Here is a 27,120-nt window from a genome sequence, read left to right as displayed (position 1 = left end):
TGTCTGTAAACAGGCTATGTACCATGACACAAACTGTGGACTTCGACTCCTTCAAACTCAACATTATGGACTTAAATCCTAGCATTATTCTATCTGAAATGTATGTTTGCTGTTAAGAACTATTTTGCTGTTTATGCCTACTGTCTCCTGTAAATAAAAAGCCATATATTTGGTCTCCTGTGTTGGATTTCAATTTTTACGACTATCGGGAGGCGTTTTGGGAGGGTAAAATGCTAAATTTGGGGGTCCACATTTCAAGGGATATGTACAGAGGGTTAGACTTGATTCTTTAGCCAACCAATGCTATTTCCTCACTCAGACAGACCATCTCCATATTTTAGAGGGGGTATTTGAAAATTATGGAACATCACCTCCTACCCAACCCTGAGCATTTTACTAGTAAGCTATTTCCTTCTGTCCTACCTTTTCCCCTTCCTTCCGACCCCTACAGTTGGCCACCAAGTACAGCTCCCTATCTGTTTGTAAAGCTGGAGGCAATAATGGATCAAAAAATGGCTGGGTAGATAAACAGGAAGATTGACAGAAGAATAAACGGACAGCCTGACAGACAGTCTGATAGATACAGAGATAATTATGCTGCAGTGCTCCTCTGTGCAACTGACCTTTGTGTCTGTGACATTTCCTAAACCATCCTGGGATACAAGGGCACTCTATCATCTGGGTAACCACACAACTTTCCTAGGTACTCATTTTACCTTTTGTATTATTCTCTCTCTCTCTCTACCAGTATTGCTAGCCACTCTGCTACTCATTCAAGAAAAATGTATTGAAGGGTTTAAGGGAGCACCAACATGTGTCTCTGATAGCAGCATATAAGGAAACGAATCAAGTAAATAAAAAAGGGCCCTAGTTATAGGAATAAATGATTACAGGGCAAACATACGGCAGAATGGGGGCAGAAAAAGTATGAAGGACTGTTTTGTGATAGACTGGTGTTCTCTCTCTTTATTATGTCAGTAAGAAGGAACTAACGGGTAGAAGCTCAACAAAAATAAGATAAGAGGGTCAAATTCATGATCCATTCATTTTGAGATGACTGGACACAATGAGTTTAAAAGATTAGAGGGATGCATTCTTGGGGTGGCACTCTATAACCTGTCAATTCCACTGCCTGGCTGTACAAACATCCCTCAACTCCCTACCTATTTCCCTGACAGGATGGCCACTTCAGCCTGTAGTTCACTGGATGCACATTTGAGATGGGCCTAGGTCTACAACTACTACCATAACAACAAGTAAGCCCTTAATTCACGCCAACTTTTTTCATGCGATTTCGGTTATCCACGAATTTTTCGTACAATAATTAAAACAAAATTATAGTATTCAAATAATTTAAATAAACAAGAGAAATAATTAAAATATAAAAATGCCTACCTGTTGCCTGTGTGCATACATGTGTGTGCGCAGAAGGTCGGTCCACACACTCACAGTCAGTTTGAATCCGACGGTCGAACCATGCATGACTCGCGAATCGTTATTTGAGGCTTATTTTTCTGCCTTCCAGTGATTGCTTGCCTTGTCTGTCAACCTGAGCCCTAAGCATAGTGCTAGTGATGCATGTGGCAACACACCAAAACGGACTAGTACAGAGATGTTGCTGGCAGAGAAAGTTCTTCTTCTTCTTCTTCTTTGGTTGAAGGGTAGGGAAGCAATGAACACCCTCCCCTGGTAGAGCTGGTACGCCAGGAGGTGAGGCTTTGCAGGGACAAACTTAAGGGAGGAATGTATGTAGGCGACAACAGACGAGTTTCCGGTCAAAATTTTTTTGAAGTTAGATACTTCTAAGGGTCAAAGATACTCAGAAAATAACCATGTCAACCATTATTTCCAATAAAAATGTGCAGAAACATGAAAAAATAATAGATAAAGTAGCCGAAAAATCACTGACACTGAAACGGCCTGTGATTGGTCGTGACGTCACTACTCACACTGAGGCAGCATAGTCTGCTTTGTTAACGTTTAGCCAGGATACACTGTGCTTATTTCTGACCTCCAAGAATGTCCAGTGACAAGAGGAATAATTGCTAAAGTTTCGTTCCAATGTGTAAGTGCACTGGCAAAAGCACAGTAGGGAAATTATTCCTCTGTATACTAGCCATTAACAATAAACGAAAACAGTGGTGGCTGGCTGCTCGTCGGAAGTTCCCAGTACTGGAATGCAGTCTTTACTGTTGTGAAAATATTATTTTCTTCACCATATAGGCTCATACACACCTAATTATCTTAAATTCAGTAAAAAAAAAAAAACTGTGCTTTATTTAAATATTAATAGAATATTAGGAGTCAGAGTAAAAACGTGCTAAGGTTAGCGGGTATTTCTACTTTAGATCGTCAACATGCCTTGACAGACTTCTGTTTTGCAGATACTGATTTAAAGTGCAAATAAGTGCATGTGTCTGTTAAATTAATAATTATGAATAGCAGAAGTCTGCCAAGGCAAGCTGTTCAGCTAAAGGAAAATACTTCCGCTAATTTTAGCTCGTTTTAGCTGTTAATCCGGATTTTTAAAAAGGTAAAATACAAAAATTTGACCAGATTTCGAATAATTAGGTGAGTATGAACCTCTATGGTGATAAAATCTATAACACCAATTAAAAAGTGCCATTTCGGTGGTGATTCGGTAAATGACCGCCGATTCGGTATTTCGTCACACGCCCCTTAAGTCCTGTAGTTGAGTCACTGAAACTTTTTTTTTTCCTTCAGAAAACTAATAATGAAGAGGTCAAATATTAAATATGAGCATAATACCATCATAAACTCATACAACTGATACTGTATGGCATACATTCAACTCTTCCAACCTCAAGAGGTACGAGCAACGCTCGGGAATGGTTTAGCTGTAAGCTACTTCTGGTCGATTTCACCACAATTTACTTACCTAACAGGTACCACCCATTTACACCATGAAAAATATTCCTTCACAACATACCTGAAGGGGGTAGTTTGGAGCTACGGTGGCCATATAGGTACAACTATCACCTCTGTTACTGGTATAGTACTGTGTGATGGACGTCTGCAGTGTGAATGCTGACGTCATCACCAACATGGCGGCTCCTTCCCTCCAGCCGCAAAGAATTAAAAGTTATCACGTCTTGTTCAGTGCAAATGATGAATTAAAAAAAAAAAGATATATATATACCGTAAGTTTTTAAGTACATGGCAGAGTGCACTGGCCATGTTTACCCAGAACCGACAACTCGTCTATTCCCCGTCGGGACGATTCCCCGTCATTTACATATCAGTTTATTTAGCAAGTACAGTACACTAGTTTTTTACTTGTATGAGATATAAAATCTACCTGAAAATTAGTTACTAAAGTATTAATTAATCAATAATAAGTATAATTAAAGAATGACAGAATCATCCATGTTTTGATGGTGAATTGACTTCATGGTGAATTGTCTCGGAACCGTGTGTTTAGGGTGAGTCAACTGTTCTTACAATAAAGAAGACAGAACGTAGCATATGGGAGGCAGTGAGTGCACCAGACTGTACTGAAGTGTCTTCACCTGCGCCTGTGAACTGGCTTGGAACCGTATGTTTGGGGTGAATGAGTCAACTGTTTGGACAATAAAGAAGGCAGAATGTAGCATATGGGAGGCAGTGAGGGCTTGTACACCAGACTGCTGAAATGTCTCCACCTACGCTTGTGCTTGTCAGGTTTCGGTGTTAAATTTCTTACATTTTTGTTGTTTTTCATACTTTATGTTAGTTTATAAGGTGTATGTAATGCATAAACAGTATTATTCAGATGTAATATACTTAGTAGACATGCGTAATTATGTGCACACAAGGGCAGAATGTATACGCGAATTTACCACATAGGCGAAGGGTCTGGGAACGTAACCCTCGCGTGAATTAAGGGCTTACCTGAACTGAGATAGACCTTGGCAAACAGCTTATTTCAGTACACAAAACATAATTATTTGCTGAGATTATTTATGTGTACTGTTCCATACCAAAAAATCAAACATGAATAAAGAACACATGCTTTAGTACTTTCCCCTTTGTCTCTGCCGGCCAAAGGGAGATCGAGTGTGTGTGTGTGTGTGTGAACAAGATTCTATCTGCACATGTATGGTAATGAATGCCAGTACACAATGCTAGAGCCTTCTTGATCATTCATAATGTCCATGTGCTGTGTGCATGTAAGGTTTTATGTATGTGTACATATAACAATGCACTACATTACCAGACAACTGATTTAGGTCATAACGTTATGTATTTTACCTTTAACCAGCATGTTACACATGTGCACTATTGTAAACGTAAGCCACTATCAAGAATATAGTAACAACAATAAAGCAACCCTTATTCATGTAACTGCAGACCTATTTTATCGTGTGTGATAAAGCCTCGGAGTCAAATGATTACTCTGGCTTTGTTCACTAATGGCAGACCTTGAACTGATAACACAGCACTGTCTTATTACAGTCAAACAACCTGTCCATTACGTAAGGCTAAAGATACGATATTCTTCTTTATGATACCTTACTGATCGGATTATCACGGTTCCCCCAGGTTAACAGGATGCAGCAGTACTCGTACAGTAAATGGAGCTGGTGGATATGCACCTGATCTATGGTTCTGTGCACGGAAATGGTAGGGAAGCTGCAATCTGTCAGAAACAGGACTACCATGCTTTGTTTGCACACTCCAACCTGAGAGGATCCTAGAGGCAGTTGCAACGAATTCACAAGCAAGCACTCGCAATGTGGCAAGTGATGTGGGGGTCAGTCATTTTACCATATAGAGTGTACTTCACGAACAGCTCCTTCATCCCTACCTTTTTCAGAGAGTTCAGTATTTACTCCAGAGGACTTTCCCCAACACTCAGATTTCTGTCAGTGGTTTCTAGACCAAACAGCACTCAATCCAGATTTTTCTAGCATGATGCTGTTCACAGATGAGGCATCTTTCACAAGAACAGGAATGTTCAATAGTCACAAAATGCATGGGGTGAGGCCAATCCCTATATTACATGGTGGAGAGGATATCAGCATCGCTGTTCTATACATGTATGGTGCAGCATAATTACTGTGGTGATTGTATCATAGGTCCACATGTACTTCCTGGTCGCCTAACAGCCCCTATGCATCGTGATTTCTTAAAGCAGGATTTACTGCCATTACTAGATGATGTACCTCTAGCAAGGTGCAGAAGCATGTGGTACATGCATGACGGTGCACCTGCGCACTTCAGCATGACTGTATGGGAATATCTTGATGCCCAGTTTCCCAACAGGTGGATAGGAAATGGCGGTCTCATATCCTGGCCAGCATGATCCCCTGACCTAAATCCCTTTGATTTCTACCTGTAGGGCCATCTAAAATCACTAGTTTATGAAATGTCTGTTGACACTGAGGATGAACTACTGTACCCGTTCATGTGATTGTGTACGTACTACACCACGTGCATTTGCGCGTGTGCGTAGTTTATGGTTCGGCGATGTCAAGTATATAATGAAGGTGGAGGGAGACATGTGGAACCCCTGTTGTAATGTACGTACATGAGTCTATTTTCATGTATTTACATTAGTCTGGTGGGGATTGTTTAATTCCCCTAATGTCAAACATTATGATACAGTTAACAAAATAATTTCTCCGTGACAGACACTGAGATTGCTAGAAATACTGATTGTTATTTTTCAGAATCATATTCCATTTACTTTGCTACCATACTGAATGTTATGCTGATGTCAGACAGCTGGGAGTTAATGTGGAAATGGTAGCATATCTGCATTGGTGAGCAGGTCACAACCGTATGCTGTGTACAACACTACGATTTATTACAGGCTTGGTGGATGAGTTTGGGAGAGTGTGTAAGAAACAGAATCTAGAGGTGAATGTAGGGAAGAGTAAAGTGATGGTCTTTGAGACAGGTGAAGTCAGTGAATGTAAAGCGAGGTTGGATGGTGAGGAATTGGAAAATGTGAGTACGTTTAAGTACTTGGGTAGTGTGATGAGTAAGGATGGAGGTTTGGAGGGTGAAGTGCTTGAAAGGGTACAGCAGGGAAGAAAGGTTGCTGGCTCCTTGAAAGCAGTGATAAGAAGCAGGGAAGTGAGCATGGAAGTGAAAAAGTTACTACATGACAGTATTGTGATACCAACTCTAATGTATGGAAGTGAAGCTTGGACATTGCTGGAAGGACACAAGTCAAGAGTGAAAGCAGTGGAAATTAGTTATTTAAGAGGAGCCTGTGGAGTCACATGGAGAGAGAGGCTGACGAATGAGGATATAAAGGAGCGTTGTGGTGTGGATGTGATAGAAAGCGTTAGGAGGAATACACTGAGGTGATTTGGCCAAGTGGAGAGGATGGAGGGAAAAAGACTGATGAAGAGATTGTATGTGAGTGAGGTGGAAAGGGGAAGAGGGAGGGAGAGGCTGAGGATGAGATGGAGGGAGGGGTGTGAGCTGGGAGCGGGGCAGTGAAATGGCGAGGGACAGGGCGACGTGGAGGGAATTTGTTTGTGGCCACCCCAAACGGGAGTGAGGCATCTGGCAGTAGATAGATAGTTTTTAAATGGCCATGTAATAAGTGTATTACAATAATAATTAAACTGTTCAAGGACTCAGTGTTTCATGTACAGTATTATACACCACAGTAAACATTATGTACAGTATTATCATCATTCGACCGTAACTATGGACAGCACATGGGTATAACAAGTGGAAGGGGGAGGGGGACGGGGTGAGGGACGAGGCACCAGTGTTTGGATTGGTACTAAGTATCCATAGGCTTGGCCTAGTACAGCGCTTACTGTTTTCAGTTCATGTCCTGCATCTCATCAGTAGCTCATTTCCTCCCCCCCCCCATCATTGTAGAATAATGTGATTTTGTTTTTCAAAAAGGGATTTATTCCCAAAGTTTGCCAGTGCCATTCAGAAATACCCTGTACATAACAGCAGAAGGCACAATACTCTGTTCTACTTTACTCACACCAGCTGACTACAACCTCTGTTTATTAGTAAAGCATTAATTTTCAGTACCTTTGTTTCCACTCCATCCTCTCACCTCTCGTATTTCTCTCTAGCCCTTTGAATACTCTCGGCATTCAAAGATAATTCATCAGTACATAAAAGCTCCCAAGGTAGTAACTAACGGACAATGACATTAAGTGCCAGGATAACAGCATAGGATTCAACACAGAACTCTGATGCACCCCACTCACAGAATTCCTTGCTTCACCCTCCATCCTCTTACACACACAGTTTCCTCTTCATACAGCAGCTGCATCAATAACCTGTCTTTCCACAGCCCATTTTTACTGTATTAAATGCCTTCCCCAAATCCACAAATATAGCAGTACAGTATGTCCCCCCCTCCCCTCTGGCACCTGTCTTGTTCGTTAGTTCCTTCAGGGGGTGGGGGGAATGTAGCAGCCGTGGCTCAGTGGGTTAAGAGTGTTCAGGTCTGATTGAAGGGTCAGAGGTTCGCATCCACCCAAGGGTCACTGGTAGACATCATGAAGGGCATCTAGTCATAAAAAGCTATAAAAACAAGGTCCTCTATCCAGGGGCAACGCCTTAGCCCTTATTGAAAAAAGGGGACATGGAGTACAGCTCAAAAAAAAGGGTAAACTCCCTGACTCCATCTTTCTTCTCCCTAACTCTTACCTTCCTTCTCCCTCACTCTACCTTTCTTCTATGTATCAAGCACTACATTCTGTCCTGTTTTCACTTCATACTTCCATCACAAAGTCACCTTATACCTAGGGGTTCGCTTGTCCAGCCAGACTACATCTCTGGCTTCTACTCTACTCCATATTGTACTCATTGCCATCTTCAGTAACTCAGCCTAAGTTTATTTTGTCTATTTGTCTACCTCCCATGTTCGTATTTTTAGTTACAGGAGCTGATTTCCGGGGAGGGGCACTAACCCTTTGCCAACCCACTTGTTGCCAGGTACAGAACAAGTATTGGTTGGTTATAAAGTTACCACCCAGTGTTGTAAATGCTTTCCAGGTTTAGAGGAAATCAAGAGTGAGAGCAGTGGAAATGAGTTATTTAAGAGGAGCATGAGGAGTCTCGTAGAGAGACAAACAAATGAGGAAGTGAAGGAGTGTTGTGATGTGGATGTGAAAGGAAGCGTTAAGGAGAAACACACTGAGGTGGTTTGGCCATGTGGAAAGGATGGAGTGAGAGACTAACAAAGAGAGTGTGTGAGTGAGGTGGAGGCCAAGGATGAGATAGAGGGATGGAGTGGAGAGGCATATGAGAGAGAGGGGTGTGAGCTGGGAGCAAGGCAGTGAAATAGTGGGGGACAGGGCGATATGGAGGTGCTTTGTTTGTGGCCACCCCTTACGGGACTAAGACATCTGACAACAGATAGATAGATAGATAGTCTGCCCCCCCTACTCTTTAAATTTCCACACCTCCCTCCACTACACAAAGTTTCTTGACTTCATGGCTTCTTTACTTCCTAAATTGGTTCCTAAGCTTGAGGTGTGAGTCTGGTAGTTAATCCTATGACACAAACTGCTCACCAAATGTATCCTTCCCATCCCTGACCAACTTGCTGTTCCTTCCGAGACAAAAAAATCATCTGACTTCAAGTTCCTATCTACTCTTAAGTTATCTACCAATTTTCTTCCTAAACACAGCACTACAGGACACACTATCAAGGCTGGGGCTTACAAATTCTTGTAAGAGTGATGAAATGTCAGTTTTATAAAAGGCATGGAGCTGCGACACTTCTAGGGGCAGCCAACAACTGAGGTAAAAATTATATACGAAGTGAGGAAACTTGGTGATGTAAGTGTTAGAGAGTGTGTCTATCTATCTATTGCCAGACATCTTAATCCCATAAGGGGTGGCCACAAACAAATCGCCTCCATGTCGCCCTGTCCCCAACCATTTCACTGCCCTGCTCCCAGCCCACACATCCACCTCTCTCACATACCTCTCCACTCCATCCCTCCTTTTCATTTTTAGCCTCCCCCTCCCTCTCCACCTCACTCACATACACTTTCCTTGTCAGTCTCTCACTCTCCATCCTCTCCACATGGCCAAACCACCTCAATGTGTTTCTCCTAACGAGCGTGACATTAGACAGAAATGATTATATGGAGAGAATGGATGCAGATATGGTGGTGAAAAGAGTTTATAGAGGTGAAAGGAGGCATGGTAGGACAAGAACCTATCATAATTATCTATCTACAGCCAGACACCATAATCGTGTAAAGGGTGGACACAGACAAATCGCCTCCATGTCACCCTGTCCCTTGCTATTTTGCTGCCTTTCCCCTAACTTACACCCCTCTCTCTCACAGAGCAAGAGGATGGATGGATATAGGAAATGATCATATATGAAGGCAAGATACGGAAGCTGATAAGGCTAGGAAACTGAGGCAAATATGGTGGCTTATATTACACAGGGAAAAATACATGATAAACAATTGGAAAGTAATATTACGTACAAGAAAACCATCATCCCTCCCTCTTGTCCCATCCAAAGACAGGGTAAGGTAGGATTTAGAATGCAGGAGAATAGAAAAATATGATAAAGTGAATAATGAGCACATTAGTCAATAATATGGAGCATTAAACCACTGGTACTGCAAAGGAATGTCTTCATGCAGTGGTGCCAATAGACAAACATTCCTAACTTCCTAAACCCCAAGAGGAGCATGGTGGACTGCAGGAGAAGGGCAACATCAGCCTGCAAACCCCCAGATTTAGTCTTGAACAAAATGCAACCACATTCAGGTACTTACTAGACAGTGGAGATAATTGTCATGGTGACTGCCAGAGATCGGGCAGCATGTAGAGCCGCCATTAGGTGACCCAGGCTGACGCAGGCAAGCATGTTGGAGCCGTTATGTACGATATGATACGATGACATGGCAGTTTCCACGGCTGGGTCAACTCTAACCTGAAAGTGAAAATTATATATTAACCTTTTCAGTCTCTGGTTAAGTTCATAACATTCTCTGAAGACAGCAAGATTTTGCATGGTTCTATCTATCCATCTATTGCCAGATGCCCTAATCCCATAAGGGGTGGCCACAAACAAATACAAGCATTTTCCTGAATATTTCCAAGAAAATTGACGGCATGAATTGGGAGGTTTGGGGTGAGTTGGCCTGGAATAACCCTGCAGCCTTCATGGGGTGGCACTGAAGTAATGGTGGACTGCAGAAGAGGAACTTCCACCTGCAGCCCACTCGGTTCATGTTGCTCAATGAACCACAGGCTGCAACTACTATTACTTATACTACAAACTTGGCATAAAATTGAAAAATCACCTTGAAACTGAGCTGAAGTAATACGGTACGATGCCGGTAAGAGCGGTTGTTTCACAATCCAACGCCTGGTATTGCGAATTTCGGATATAACGAACAGACAAATCACGACTGAGCTTCCCCTGGATTTTGCGAACAAAGGTCGCTAAATGAGGGGGAAATTCGCAAATCAGCCCACAGTGACAACAGCATCCCTTCCTGGGACAGTAAATGTACTGCAGCAGTACTACATTATACTGTATTCTTATTATAGATATTGTATTTATATGTACAACTTCATACAGTATTATATTTACATGTACAACTTCGTAAACCATTGAATTCTCCATGTAAAACTTCACTGAATTACTTTAGGTAGCATGTTGGACAGAACGACTCCACTTACATAGGGAACTGGTTTGGTAATCCCTCGGAAATACTGAACCTCGTATGTAGCGACCCACCCCTCCCCCAATTAATTTGTTATATCAAGGGTTTACTGTAATGAAAAATTACAGTAATACCCACCTTGATTCCTCAACGACTTAAAGTAAATTACTACCATTTATGGCAGTCCAGTCATGGATGGCGGCTCACTTGGTGAACAGATGGACAAACCCAGAGTTGAGAGTCATCAGCAGTTGCAACCCTTCACACTTAAAAACCATCCACACCACATTACTCACTAACTCAAGGATGCTGTACTAGTCTATCAACTATCTATTGCCAGACACCATAATCCAGTAACAGGTGGCCATTTGACTTTGAGTTAGTTATTTTACACAGAGGGACACTAACCCTCCACCAACCCACTTGATGGCACATAGAGAACATGTGTTGGTTGGTAGAGTCGTACTTGTAAAATTTCTGGAGTCAGAGTCATAGTCAGGAAATATTATCACCGACTCCACAACCCTGCCTGACCGTAGTGATTTATAAAACTCAACACATCGTTTTGTTTTTGTATTTACAGTCAACACATGATGTTTCCAATAAAGCACACCTGGTAGAGGCTGGATAATTTACCATGCTGTCCCTCTAAAATGAATAACTTGCAAGAGAATATAAGGTCATTGTCCAGGTGCTTGAGGGTGCGAAAGTGGATGTATGTGGAATAACTGAAACAAAATGGAGAGGAGAAAGTGTGAGAGAATGGGAGTATGGATGGGGTATATGTGCAGGAGTAGGTGAGAATGAGAGGGCAAAGGAAGGAGTATGTATAGTTGTGAGTAAAAGATGGAAGAAGAGCATAAGACAGTATGAATCAGTTGGGTCAAGGACTGTGTGGGTAAAGCTGAAAGTTGGAATACAAATGTGGGCGATTGTGTGTGTGTGTATGCACCAACGCAAGATCGTGCTAGAAGAGTGAGAGAAGACTTCTGGACAATTGTAGAAGTGTGCATGGAAAAGTTTGGAAGAAACGACAGAGTGTTTTTGATCGGTGATATGAATGGTAAAGTTGGGAATGTGATGGTGGATGGAATAGTTGGTGAGTGGGGTGTGCCTGCTGAGACAGATGAGAATGGGAGTGCGTTAGTGGACATTTGTGCTGAGAGGGGGTTGGTGATAGCCAATACCCTCTTCAGGCATAAAATGATCCACAGGTATACATGGCGAGTGCTGAGAAGAGTGGGTGGTGAACTGAATGAAAGGAAGGCAATGATTGATTATGTGTGTGTGGATGAAAGGATGCGAAGATGTGTAATGGATGCAAGAGCTTATAAAGGTTGGGGGAGTGGACTTTCTGACCACTACTTGGTGGTGGCCAGAATTAGGATTGAAGTAAGATGGAGGAATAGAAGAAGGGAAAGACGAGAAGAAGGAGTAGTTGTGAGGAGAGTGGAAAGGTTACAAGAGGATGAGAAAAAGGCAGAGTATAAGAGAGAAGTGGAGGAACGATTGGGCAAATATGAATTGGAGCAGATGGGAGACGTGGAAGGTGTGTGTAGGATATTTACAGAAGAAATATGTGCAGCATGTGATGTGGTGTGTGGAAGGAAGAGAAGACGGAGGAGGGTGCAAGGAACAGCGTGGTGGACTGAAGAGGTGAGACAGGCTGTGGCACAAAAGAAGAAAGCATACAATGAATGGATGAGAAATAGGGCCGTGGAAGAAGTTGAGAGGCGGAAGAGAGAGTTATATGTAGAAAGAAAGAGAGAGGTGAAAAGATTAGTAAGAGTAAGAAGAGAGTGGATGAGGAATTTGGAAGGAATTTGAGTGTAAAGTGGAGGGACTGTAAGAAAATGTTCTGGAAAGAGGTGAAAAGAGTAAGGCAGGGTGGAAGTGAAGTTAGCTTGGGAGTGAAAGATAAAAATGGTAGATTACTAGTGGAGAAGGGAGAAAAAGTGAGCAGATGGAGAGAACACTTTAAGGAATTGTTGAACGTAGAGGATGGAAGTAATGTGAGTATAAGTGGCTGGGGAATGGCTGGGAGAAGGAGGGAGGTGAGAAGACAGGAAGAAATCAGTAGGATAGAAGTTGTGGAAGCAATGAAGAAAGTTAAATCAGGGAAAGCCCCAGGAATTGATGGAGTGTGTGGTGAAATGCTGAAGCATGGGGGAGAGATAGTAGTAGAATGGATGTGGAAGATGTGCAGATTGGCCTGGGAGGAAGGTAGAGTCTCGGAGGATTGGAAGTCGTGTATAATTATTCCCCTGTACAAAGGAAAAGGGGAAAAAGAAGTGTGTGGTAATCATAGGGGCATTTGTCTTCTTAGTATAATAGGAAAAGTGTATGGTAGGATACTTATTGACAGAGTTAGAGAAAGAACAGAGAAATTAGTTGGAGAAGAACAGGGAGGCTTTAGGAAGGGAAGAGGTTGTGTAGATCAGATATTCATTCTTAGATCTTTAGTGGAAAAGTTTCTAGAGAAGGGAAAGAAGTTGTATGCGGCTTTCATGGATTTGGAGAAAGCATATGACAGGGTGGATAGACAAGGATTGTGGAAAGTGTTAAGAATATATGGAGTAGATGGGAAGGTGTTGAATGCTGTGAAGAGTATGTACGATGGTGTGAAGGCTGCAGTGCGTGTGGATGGTGAACTAAGTGAATTTTTCTCTTTGAAAGTTGGTTTGAAACAGGGATGTGTCATGTCTCCTTGGTTGTCAAATCTGTACATGGATGGGGTAATAAAAGAGGTACAAGGTAGGGTAGTGGATGTTGGAGTGGCCCTGGTGAGAGAGGATAGTGTTTGGAAACTCCCTGTACTGTTGTTTATAGATGATACTGTGTTGTTGAGTGAAGACGAAGGGGAGCTGCAAGGCTTGGTGGATGAGATTGGGAGAGTGTGTAAGAAACAGAATCTAGAGGTGAATGTAGGGAAGAGTAAAGTGATGGTCTTTGAGAGAGGTGAAGTCAGTGAATGTACAGCGAGGTTGGATGGTGAGGAATTGGAAAATGTGAGTACGTTTAAGTACTTGGGTAGTGTGATGAGTAAGGATGGAGGTTTGGAGGGTGAAGTGCTTGAAAGGGTACAGCAGGGAAGAAAGGTTGCTGGTTCTTTGAAAGCAGTGATAAGAAACAGGGAAGTGAGCATGGAAGTGAAAAAGTTACTACATGACAGTATTGTGATACCAACTCTTAACGTATGGAAGTGAAGCTTGGACGTTGTTGGAAGGACACAAGTCAAGAGTGAGAGCAGTGGAAATGAGTTATTTAAGAGGAGCCTGTGGAGTCACATGGAGAGAGAGGCTGACGAATGAGGATATAAAGGGGTGTTGTGGTGTGGATGTGGATGTGATAGGAAGCGTTATGAGGAGCACACTGAGGTGGTTTGGCCATGTGGAGAGGATGGAGGGTGAAAGACTGACGAAGAAAGTGTATGTGAGTGAGGTGGAGGGGGGAAGAGGGAGGGGGAGGCCGAGGATGAGATGGAGGGATGGGGTGGAGAGGTATATGAGAAAGGGGGGTGAGAGTTGGTAGCAGGGCAATGAAATGGCAGGGGACAGGGCAACTTGGAGGTGATTTGTTTGTGGCCACCCCAAACGGGATTGAGGTGTCTGGCAATAGATAGATAGATAGTAATGCCTTCTAAATGGAGCTGAGAATTTTTAAAAGATTGACAGTAAAATAAATGGATGTAAAGCCCATTTTACTCGTTACTCTTCTGTTAAACCTTCCCATTTACCTGCCTCCTTTTATAGTTCTGGATATTTTACATCCTGTGCCAAAGAAAACTATATTTATCTAAGCAGACGCCTTAATCCTGTAAGGGGTGGGCACTGACAAATCACCTACATGTCGCCCTGCCCCTGCCATTTCACTGCCCTCTGCCCCAAAGAAAACTACACATGGATAATGATACCAATGACTGATAATTGCTACAGAACTGCAAAGCAATGCTAACCTTCATTCCACTATGGCTTAACTTGATGTGTAGTACCAACTGCAGATATGTGGTTTAGTCCAGTCATGGATGGCGGCTAACTTGGTGAAGAGGTAGAAATGGCCAGAGTTGAGTCACCAGCAATGGCAATCCTTCTACTCCTGAAAACCACCACACCACATTACTCACTAACTCAAGGATACTGTACTTGTCTATCTACCTATATATCTATTGCCAGACACCATAATCCCGTAATAGGTGGTCGTTTGGCTACAAGTTAGTTATTTTATATGGAGGGAAACTAACCCACCACCAACCCACTTGCTGACACATAGGGAACATGTATGGGTTGGTTATATAGTTACCACCCAATGTTGTAAATGGTTTCCTGGCATCTAGGAAACTTTTTGGCTTGTCAATCAATGTAAAGCCACCTGAAAAAGAAAACAAGATTAACAAAAAGTGACAGAAAAGATGGCAGAAATAGGAAGAGATGAGGACAGACACAGAAAAATGAGAGAAAATGTCGCAGTCAAGCTCACCTGGCAACACACGTTTATATACGGTACTGTGATCCCTTGGTTATCATGCATAACTGGTACAAGGCTTGGTGTGTGATAAAGAACTTGCACAATAACAAAAGCACACTACCTATGGGATTTACCCTACAGTACCGGGCATCCCAAGTGCAATCCCAAATTTTCCCTTTGACAATAACACAGACCAACTAAATACATACAGTATGATATGCTGTGTATCAGAAACACACACAGGCATGGTTAGATTAATAGAAAGTGAAGACACAATAAGGAACACACACCATAGAAAGACCTGAGATGGGCTTGAGATAAGGGGTTCTCATACTAAGGGGTGGAGAAGTATCTTTACTGGCAGTAGAATGGATTTGGAAGATGTGCAGACTGGCCTGGGAGGAAGGCAGAGTCCCGGAGGATTGGAAGTCAGGTATAATTATTCCCCTGTACAAAGTAAAACAATTAACTCTAAGCCCTTGGCCACCCCGATTGGGATACATGGCGTCTGGCAATGAATGAATGAATGAAAAACAAAGGAAAAGGGGAAATAGTGTATGGTAGGAGACCTACTGACAGAGTTAGGGAAATAACAGAGGAATTAGTTGAAGAACAGGGAGGTTTTAGGAAGGGATGAGGTTGTGCAGATCAGATATTCATTCTTAGGTCTTTAGTGAAGAAGTTTCTAGAGAGCAGACAGAAGTTGTATATGGCTTCACGGATTTGGAGAAAGCATGTGACAGGGTGGATAGACAAGGAATGTGGAAAGTATTAGGAATACATGGAATAAATGGGAAGTTGTTGAAAGCCATGAAGAGTATGTATAAGGGTGCTAAGGCTGCAGTGTATGTGGATAGGGAACTGAGTGAATTGTTCTCTTTGAAGGTTGGATTGAAAGAGACATGTCATGTCTCCATGGTTGTTCAGTCTGTATATGGATGGGGTTATAAAAGAGATACAAGGTAGGATAGCAGATGTTGGAGCAGCCCTAATGACAGAGGGCAGCGTGTGGAAACTCCCTGTACTGTTGTTTGCAGATGATATTGTGTTGTTAAGTGAAGATGAAGGGGAGCTGCTAGGCTTGTTGGATGAGTTTGGGGGAGTGTGTAAGAAATGGAATCTAAAGGTGAATGTAGGGAAGAGTAAAGTTATGGTCTTTGAGAGAAGTGGTCAGTGAATGCAGAGTGAGATTGAATGAGGAGGAAATGGAAAATGTGCATGCATTTAAGTACCTGGGTAATGTGATGAGTAAAGATGGAAGTTTGGAGGATGAAGTGCTTGAAAGGGTACAACAAGGAAGAAAGGTTGCAGGTTCTTTGAGGGCAGTGATAAAAAACAGGGAAGTGAGCATGGAGGTGAAAAAGTTACTGCATGACAGTACTGTGATAACAACTAACATATGGAAGTGAAGCTTGGACCTTGTTGGAAGGACACAAGTCAAGAGAGAGGGCAATGGAAATGAGTTATTTGAGAGGAGCATGTGGAGTCACATGGAGAGACAGACTGACAAATGAGGATGTGATGGAGCGTTGTGATGTAGATGGGATAGGAAGCGTTACGAGAAGCAATCTGAGGTGGTTTGGGCATGTGAAGATGGAGAGTGACATTGACGAGGAGTGTGTGTGTGAGTGACGTGGAGGGAGGGCAAGGCCAAGGATGAGATGGTGGGAAGGAGTGGAGAGGTACATGAGAACGGGGTGTGTAAGCTGGGAGCATGGCATTGGACAGGGCAACATAGAGGCAATTTGTTTGTGGCCATCCCTTATGGGATTAAGGTGTCTGGCAATAGATAGATAGACAGAGCAGCAGTAGCTGGTAAATTATTTTTTTCAGTTTTACAATCCTTTATTATAGCACATATTCTCACATTCATGCATCTTTGGAGTTTATATGATATCATACAAATACTGTGTGTTCTTCATTACTATCTGATAGTTAATGCAATTATTATATGCATTCTGTAACCAGGATTTGCAACACATTTCCTGACATTATTGTATTTGTCACTATTATATTTGATTTCTGTATTTTCAACGATGTTTTTATTACGTTTCCAGGTGTCAAAAACACAATAATTGTGTTATGATTTTATGGAACTTTATAATTGACATCTGCACTTCTGGCAAACTCTGAATATCATTTAAACTCCTGTCTGTCAAAAAAATAAAAAAAATAAAAAATAATAAAATACAAAAATAATAATAATCAATAATACTTTCAGTATGAAATATTAAAATTTGAGCTTATTTACAGTTTCCAGGCATTTTCAGTGTTAGATATTGAAACTTCATTGCCAGGTCAACTTGGGAAATATCAAGAAATAGGATCTCCTTTCCCACCCCAGGGCAGAGTGAGGAGTGACTTCCATACGTTCATCATTCAAGCCCCCAGAATCCTGGCTCTATCGGATACGCTAAAACATTCACCATGTTCTGTAGCTTCACACAAACGTATCCGATAGAAGCAATCCAGACGATACCACGCTAAAAAGGGGTGCCAAATCCCTGATCATGCACTTCTTCTCACAACATCCATCCAGCCAGCTCGATCTCTTGTCAGTTCCCTAGCCTCACAGACTTCCAAACCTCTCTTCCTCACACTCATCCACCATATCTCTCCACCTTCTCCTTGGCCTACCTCACCTCCTCCCTCCTTCAAATTCACTCAGGTATACCTTTTTCACCACTCTATTGTTATCCATTCTCTCCACTCAGTACACTCTCTTCGATTCTGGTGTCCACCGACTTCCTCACTCCATGTCTTTCACGAATCACATTATTTCGTATCTATCCACCTTCGGTGCTCCACATACATTTCTTAGCAGTCTCATCTTAATTGCTCTCACTCTTGACTTTTCATTTTCATGCCACATTGGAGTCTCATGTTAAAGTTGGCACTAACACTCCTTCATGTAAGCCTCATGCAGCTGCAACTCTCAATCCTCTGTTTTTTATCAAGGCCTTCATTGCACCAACTACTTTTCCTTGTCACTCTACTTTCAACTTTTTTTGCACATTTTCCTCTCTTTTTCTATCACTGTACCCAAGTAACTGAACTCTTTCACCAATTCCAGTCTCTCTCGATTCACTGCAACATAGCACTGGGAGGAACCTTCTCTCTCAATAACCATCACTTTTCTCTTTTCTACATTTACTCTCAAGGTGCAATGCTCACAGTCCATGATTCCAGTTGTTTCCTACCATCAACAACATAACTTTTTGACCACATTACAAACATGATGGTCACAAATGTGTTGTCTCCAGCATTATTATTAAGCTTGCTACCACTGCACCATAATATTAATAAGAGTTCTGTCTTCTTTCCCATACACTGTCACTGAGAGTACCTTGTTCCTAGGGTTCTCAACAAGCACCCCAAGTTTGTAAATTTAAAGCTTTCCTTATATAATGACCTTCATCTTTCCAGTGATTAACACATCTGCTTTATGTACCCTAGTGCCTGTTGCCATTAAAGACGACAACGCAGTGACCTGGCTCATGTATTCCTCTACAAGAGTGGACACAACAGTCGCAGACTCGTGTCTCTGCAAACAATGGAGTAGTTCCCATCTGGAGGGAAGAACTACTGCTTAGATCGAAAATATCTGATTCTTCAATATCTGCCATGCTGCTTTGCGTCGTCAACTGACCGGGGTGTTTGTTTACAGGTTTCAGGTAATGTTCGGGAGTATAGCCTTTTTAACAGCACTCCCTGATGTTATTGTCGCTGTCTGGTTATACTTTTCTTTAATCTTGTTTATGTCCCATTTTCTTTTCCCTTATCTTCCAAAACGAATACATAATTTCCTTTGTTTCATCTCCCTACGTGTCAAGTGGGGTTGGTGGAGGAGTAGTGCCCCTCCCTGTAAAACAATTAACTCTAAGCCTTGGCCACCCCGTTTGGGATACATGGCGTCTGGCAGTGAATGAAAAAAAAAAAAAAAACTTTCCAATAACATTTTTCACAGTTTCTTCGTAAGGCTGCTGTAATCTAATACACTTTCTCCTTTCCTCATTGTATGCTGGGCACCACAAAATAAAATGAGTCAAATCTTCTTTTATACTGTCACATAGGTCACATTTTGTCTTCTCTAAACCTTTTCCTATCATTTAAATTTAAGTTGTTAGTTCTGCATTTAAATTATAAAACAGAGCTCTGTCTATTGTCATATGCACTTTCTTGGTTTCCTAATTCTGTTCTCCATTCTCTATAAATACTTAAGCTTTCTTTCTCATTCATAATCTTTTTCCATTCTATCCTGTTCCATTCCTTCACTTTTCTTCTTATTTCTTCGTCCGTACTATTTTTCATTGCTCCATCCTGCACTCCTATTTTCTTTAACTCTTTGTCCAGCTCCTTCATCCATCTATTTTTCTTTTCCTCTCTTGTGACCTCTACTATCCTTCTTAACAAATCATTTCCTTCTTCTTTCATGCTGTAACTTAAAAATTTCCATTGTCCTCTAGTATTCTATCCTTCATGGATGCTGCACCAATCTCTCCCCTCAGAGCTGCTGTTTGAGTGTAGCTGGATGCTCCCAAAATCATTCTATAAACACTATTTTCCACTCTTTGTAGTTGGTCTATTTCTTGTTTAGTCATATCCATCACACTGACTCCGTATAATATCGATGGTAATGCTATACTTTTCCAGAAAGTTTTCCCTATAAATAATCTTGAGCAGCTTTGTTTTATCACAGGATATGTCATATTTGCTCATTTTCGTGCCTTGTCCAACAGTACCCGGTACTTTCTTTTGTTCTTTAAAACATTCTTACTATCATTTATCATTAGGCCCAGATATTTAATTTTGTCTCCAACTTTTATACCTCTAATATTGTCTGGTTTTTCTTTCAAATTATAAATTAATATTTGACACTTTGTATTATTCATTTCCAATCCGTATTTTCTACTCACTCTAATCGCTTCATCTATCACCTCTTCTGCCTCCTCTTGACTACTGGCCAACAGCATTCCATCATCCGCAAAGAAAAGAGATGATATCTTAAAGTATTCGTCCTGAAACCCTTTGTCCACTTCCTCTGACTTTTTAATTATTTCATATGTTACTAGTTTGAATAATGTCGTAGACACTGTACAGCCCTGACGTATCCCACTTGACACTTCCATTTCTACTCTTTCTTCCCCAGTTTCAATTATTGTTTTATCTTCATTATAGATTTCAGCCAACAAATCAATGATTTTTGGGTTTATTTTGTTTTTCATAAGTATATTTATCAATTCCTCTCTCTTTATACTATCATAAGCCTTTTTATAGTCAATTGCTACCACAAATAACGGCTTTTTCATTTCAAAAGACTTTTCCACACAGTATCTCAGTATAAATAAATTATTTTCCATTCTTGCTTTTTCTGTGAACCCTCTTTGAACATCCTTTTCTAGCTCGTTCTTTTTTATATGATCTTCTAAATACAGTCTCACTGCACCCATCATTAGTTTATATCCTTGGTTTGTCAATGCAATTGGTCTTAGCTCTTGCACTTTTGGTTTTGCTACTTTTGGTATCATAGTTGTTCGTGATTGTTTCCATCCTTTTGGTATAATTCCTGTTGCTGTTGTCTCTCTTAAACTTCTTATCATTTCTTCTACCAACTGCTTGCTTTCCCCTAAACTTTTGAACATTTCAGGCTTTAATCCATCCATCCCTGCTGCCTTCCCACACCTCATCTTTTTCAAACATTTTCTCACCCTGTCCTCACTTACGATTTCATTACTTATGTGAATTATTCCCTTTTCCATTTTTGTTATAATTTCAAAATGCTCTCTTTGCATCACACTGCAGCTCCTGATATATGTACCTCTGGTTTTATCTTTACCATTTTGTTCACTCTGAAAACACACCTCTCTGCCTATCTGTATATTTTTCTTTACTTCTTCATATTCTTTTTCATATTCCTCTTTTCTTTTACTGTTCCATACCTTACTTATATTGTTTTCATTTTTCCTATATACTGTGCTCCAAAATTGTACTATTTCTTTTCTTATACCAGCTTTATCCAGTTCTTTTCCATCTTCTCCATATATCCTTACATTATCTTCTTTTTCTCGGTTTCCTTTCAATTTATTTATGTATTTCCACATCTTCCTTCCACTGTCTTTGCTTTCCTTGATTTCTCGGGTTAGTTTTTCTTCATGTTTAAATAATTCATTTCTTATAATTTTCTGTGTTTTACACTTCTGTTCTTCATACCTCTTTTTCCATTTTTCCTTCTCCTTTGTACTTGTTGCATTCCTTCTGTTTCTATTTAGTTTCTTTCCTTCCTTTATTTCTTTTCATATCTCTTCGTTTATCCAAGCTGGTTCTACTTCTTTATTATTCTTTCTTTGCCTAGTTTTATATTTGCACTTCAATATTTCATCTGCAGTGATTTTTATCCTCTCCTCTAACTCAATCATGTTTTTTGCCTCTTTTTCCCTTCCTTTTCTTTCCATCTCTTTTGTAAAAACTTTTAATGACTCTTTATCTGTTTTATAATATTCCTTTATCACCCAGTCCTTTTTGTAATCTTTCCTTTCTGTGCCTACATTAAAATATATTTTCAGTAAATTGTGATCAGATATATCAAAGTCTTCTTTCTCTTCATCTGTTATCATCTTCTGAAATTTACTATACATTTTATCATTTGCCAGTGCAAAACCTATTACACTTTTCTGTCCACCTCTACCCCATGTGTGAACTCCTTGACACCTTGCATCATCATTTAACATTATTAGGTTATATTTCTCCATCCACTCAAGGATCATTTTTCCGTTTATATCCAATGCTTGCTCACCCTTAAAACCAACATGTCCGTTGAAATCTGCAACTATTAGTAAGGGTTCTTCATTTTCTACTATTATCTCTTCTACTTCCTTTCTTATCTCACTATTTCTGTTCTTTTCATTTACACTAAAATAAACTACCATTACTTTCATTTCCCATTTTCCAACAGAACCACTGACAAACAAAATGTCTTTATTCTTTGTTGGTATTTTGGAAAATTTTATACCCTTTCCTGTAAAGTATCATCACTCCTCCTTTTTTCTCCTGCTTACCTCTCATATTTTCAATCACACTAATATTCTCGTTAAAAACTATATCTCTTATATTTTTTTGTGTTTCGGTCAAACAAACAATGCTACTAGTTTCCAAAATTTCCTCAACTTCTATACTTTTCACCCTTGTTAGACCTTGTATGTTGATTACCTTAAAAACCACATATTTTCCCTCCTCCTCATGCTTCTCTTCTTTCCCTATTTGTCAATATTCATTTTCCTCCTCTCGTACCTGTATTACTCTGTTTTTCTTGATGATCCATTTTCCTCCTCTTTCTCTTTTTTGTTTTAGTTCATCCCTTAATTTAGAATTTTCCTTCCTCTCCTTTTTTGTCATATCAGCTCCTATTCCTGTCTTTCTGTACCTTTGCTCTGTAACATCTCTCAGAATTTTGTTTTTCTTTAAGACATCCCATTTCATATGTACCTCTTTAAATCCTACAATCAAAGCTCTTTCTCTTCCATTTTCTTTGGAGCCTAATCTGTATGTTTTTTCTATCTGTGTATCCTGGACATTCAGTACATCACAAAATAACTCTTCACAAAATTTTCTGTCTTCTCTCTCCCTTTCTTCTGCTGTGTTTTTCTTACTTTCAGGGATGTTAAAAATGATAATATTTTTCTTCCTTCTCTCCCTGTCCTCTCTTTCTTCTCGAGTTCCTATTACTTTCTCAATTACCCTTCTTACAAGCTCCTCTTCTCTTTCTGTCACTCTATCTATCTATTGCCAGACGTCTCAATCCCGTTTGGGGTGGCCACAAACAAATCGCCTCCAAGTCGCCCTGTCCCCTGCCATTTCACTGCCCTGCACCCAACTCACACCCCTCTCTCTCATATACCTCTCCACCCCATCCCTCCATCTCATCCTCGGCCTCCCCCTCCCTCTTCCCCACTCCGCCTCACTCACATACACTCTCTTCGTCAGTCTTTCACCCTCCATCCTCTCCACATGGCCAAACCACCACAGTGTGTTCCTCATAACGCTTCCTATCACATCCTCATCAACACCACAACGCTCCTTTATATCCTCATTCGTCAGCCTGTCTCTCCGTGTGACTCCACAGGCTCCTCTTAAATAACTCATTTCCACTGCTCTCACTCTTGACTTGTGTCCTTCCAACAACGTCCAAGCTTCACTTCCTTACATTAGAGTTGGTATCACAATACTGTCATGTAGTAACTTTTTCACTTCCATGCTCACTTCCCTGTTTCTTATCACTGCTTTCAAAGAACCAGCAACCTTTCTTCCCTGCTGTACTCTTTCAAGCACTTCACCCTCCAAACCTCCATCCTTACTCATCACACTACCCAAGTACTTAAACGTACTCACATTTTCCAATTCCTCACCATCCAACCTCGCTGTACATTCACTGACTTCACCTCTCTCAAAGACCATCACTTTACTCTTCCCTACATTCACCTTTAGATTCCGTTTCTTACACACTCTCTCAAACTCATCCACCAAGCCTTGCAGCTCCCCTTCGTCTTCACTCAACAACACAGTATCATCTGCAAACAACAGTAGAGGGAGTTTCCAAACACTATCCTCTCTCACCAGGGTCACTCCAACATCCACTACCCTACCTTGTACCTCTTTTATAACCCCATCCATGTACAGATTGAACAACCATGGAGACATGACACATCCCTGTTTCAAACCAACTTTCAGAGAAAAATTCACTTAGTTCACCATCCACACGCACTGCAGCCTTCGCACCATCGTACACACTCTTCACAGCATTCGACAACTTCCCATCTACTCCATATATTCTTAACAGTTTCCACAATCCTTGTCTATCCACCCTGTCATATGCTTTCTCCAAATCCATGAAAGCCACATGGGAGAAATGGAATTCCCCCGAGCTAAGCCCTGTATAGGACTATATAGCCCCACTAGGGTTACAGGAGGGAGCTACCCCTCCCGGCACGGCAGCCCGGGCGAGGCTCGAACTTGCAATCCTCCGATCACAAGTCCAGCGCGCTACCACTGTGCTACCGCGCCCCCCTGAAGAAAGCCACATACAACTTCTTTCCCTTCTCTAGAAACTTTTCCACTAAAGATCTAAGAATGAATATCTAATCTACACAACCTCTTCCCTTCCTAAAGCCTCCCTGTTCTTTTTCTAACTCTGTCAATAAGTATCCTACCATAGGCTTTTCCTATTATACTAAGAAGACAAATGCCCCTATGATTACCACACACTTCTTTTTCCCCTTTTCCTTTGTACAAGGGAATAATTATACCTGACTTCCAATCCTCCGGGACTCTACCTTCCTCCCAGGCCAATCTGCACATCTTCCACATCCATTCTACTACTATCTCTCCCCCATGCTTCAGCATTTCACCACACACTCCATCAATTCCTGGGGCTTTCCCTGATTTAACTTTCTTCATTGCTTCCACAACTTCTATCCTACTGATTTCTTCCTGTCTTCTCACCTCCCTCCTTCTCCCAGCCATTCCCCAGCCACTTATACTCGCATTACTTCCATCCTCTATGTTCAACAATTCCTTAAAGTGTTCTCTCCATCTGCTCACTTTTTCTCCCTTCTCCACTAGTAATCTACCATATTTGTCTTTCACTCCCCTGCTAACTTCACTTCCACCCTGTCTTACTCTTTTCACCTCTTTCCAGAACATTTTCTCACAGTCCCTCCACTTTACACTCAAATTCCTTCCATATTCCTCATCCACTCTCTTCTTACTCTTACTAATCTTTTCACCTCTTTCTTTCTATATATAACTCTCTCTTCCGCCCTCTCAACTTCTTCCACGCCCCTATTTCTCATCCATTCATTGTATGCTTTCTTCTTTTGTGCCACAGCCTGTTTCACCTCCTCAGTCCACCACGCTGTTCCTTGCACCCCCCTCCGTCTTCTCTTCCTTCCACACACCACATCACATGCTGCACATATTTCTTCTGTAAATATCCTACACACACCTTCCACATCTCCCATCTGCTCCAATTCATATTTGCCCAATCGTTCCTCCACTTCTCTCTTATACTCTGCCTTTTTCTCATCCTCTTGTAACCTTTCCACTCTCCTTGCTACTACTCTTTCCTCTCGTCTTTCCCTTCTTCTATTCCTCCATCTTACTTGAATTTTAATTCTGGCCACCACCAAGTAGTGGTCAGAAAGTCCACTCCCCCAACCTCTATAAAACTCTTGCATCCATTACACATCTTCGCATCCTTTCATCCACACACACATAATCAATCATTGCCTTCCTTTCATTCAGTTCACCACCCACTCTTCTCATCACTCGCCATGCATACCTGTGGATCATTTTATGCCTGAAGAGGGTATTGGCTATCACCAACCCCCTCCCAGCACAAATGTCCACTAAGGCACTCCCATTCTCATCTATCTCAGCAGGCACACCCCACTCACCAACTATTCCATCCACCTTCACTTTCCTGCCACGTATTTCTCTCTCCTGCCACTTATTTTCAAATTCTACAAACTACTTCTGAAGGTTTTCATTCATCACCCTTAACTTTTCGAGCTCATCTCTTAGACTTCCTTCATTTCTACCTGTCTCCCCCTCTCCATCTCCTTTTTTCAGGTTTTCTTCAATACTTTGCATTTTTTCACATACCTTTTCATTATGCTCTTTTAACTCCTGTAGCTCAGCCTTCATCTCCTGGTTGTCCTTCTTGATGATCTTCACTTCCTGCAGGCTTTTCCTCACCTTTGGGTTGCACGCCCTGCAGAACCACAACATTTCTTTCTTCACATTTAGCTCCTTATACATTTCTAGGCCTATTTTTTCACATCGCCTGTGGAACCAGGTTGCACAGTTGTCACATTGTAGCCCATCTTCATGAGCTCCCACCTTTTTACAGTGTTTACATGTCTCCCGCTTCTTCTCGTCAGCACAGCCTCCACACAACTCTTCTTCGTCCACTTTTCCTTCAAAAGCACAGCTCTTGCAGTTTTTCTTCCTTGCTCCCTTCCTTCCTCCATTGCCTACGTCTCCAGTATCATCTTTTTGTCTCCACATTGTCTTTTCAAATATTTTCGGGACTTCTTAGGCTTGTTGCAGACAGCAACTTGCTTCGCAATGCATCCGGCTCGAGTACTGCTTTTGCGGGGCCACTTTGGCTTAAGCCAAAAAGCGAAGCCAGGCTTGAGCCTCAGGCCTCACAAAAACGCGCCTTATGTTTCCTTTTGCCAGGATAATCACCTTTACGCATTCACAGTAGCCGCAACGCAACCTACAATCTGCTCACTTTAACTTGGCGTAAATCTACCGTCTGTCCATCTTGATAACTGTGGCAAGAGACTAACCCTACAGTACCATTTTTATTATAACTTGGTCTGGATTTTCGTCCGTTTGCAGTCAGTGCTACCGCTGTGTATACTCTCAATAGCACTTCTTTGTGACTAGCATCATAATCTAGTGCCAATCTATTCATCTCACTATTCAATGTAGGGATGGGATTTTTTTGCCAAGTTAGAGTAGAAAGAGTATAGCAGGCACATCCCGCATATTTCCATACTGTAAGTCATTTTCGTGTCGTTAGGGAGCTTACTAACACCTCTTCCTTAACGGATTATTTCTGATTCTGCTTCGTTATTCTTGTGTGTTATTCATGCAATCTATGTCGCCCTAAAAATGATATAAGAAGCAAAGAAGATATTAATGGTTAGTTAGGAAAATAAATCGGTCAGGAAAAAGTGCTAGGGAGCCTCCTTACCTGACGAGATTACGAGTCTTAATTTAAACACAGAGCGTCATATTATTATTCCCACGTACTATTTTACTTTCCAGACCCCTAACCTAACGGGGTAGACAAAGTACCCCAAATCAACAATAGTCCGTTCACCATAACTTAGATGGAGTTTTGTATCACAGCTCATATAAGCGGTCCTACTGGACACGTGTGGGTGCGAACAAAAATTTCTCTGGGTTACAATAGTGCCGAATTTCCCCCCACGGCAGTAAGCATTAGTGTGGACGC

This window comes from Coenobita brevimanus, chromosome 7, assembly GCF_032717465.1.
Source record: "Coenobita brevimanus isolate Jiangsu-jjx chromosome 7, ASM3271746v2, whole genome shotgun sequence".
In the NCBI taxonomy this organism is placed as follows: Eukaryota; Metazoa; Arthropoda; class Malacostraca; order Decapoda; family Coenobitidae; genus Coenobita; species Coenobita brevimanus.
The sequence above is the reverse complement of the archived record's forward strand: the minus strand, read 5'-3'. Positions refer to the sequence as shown.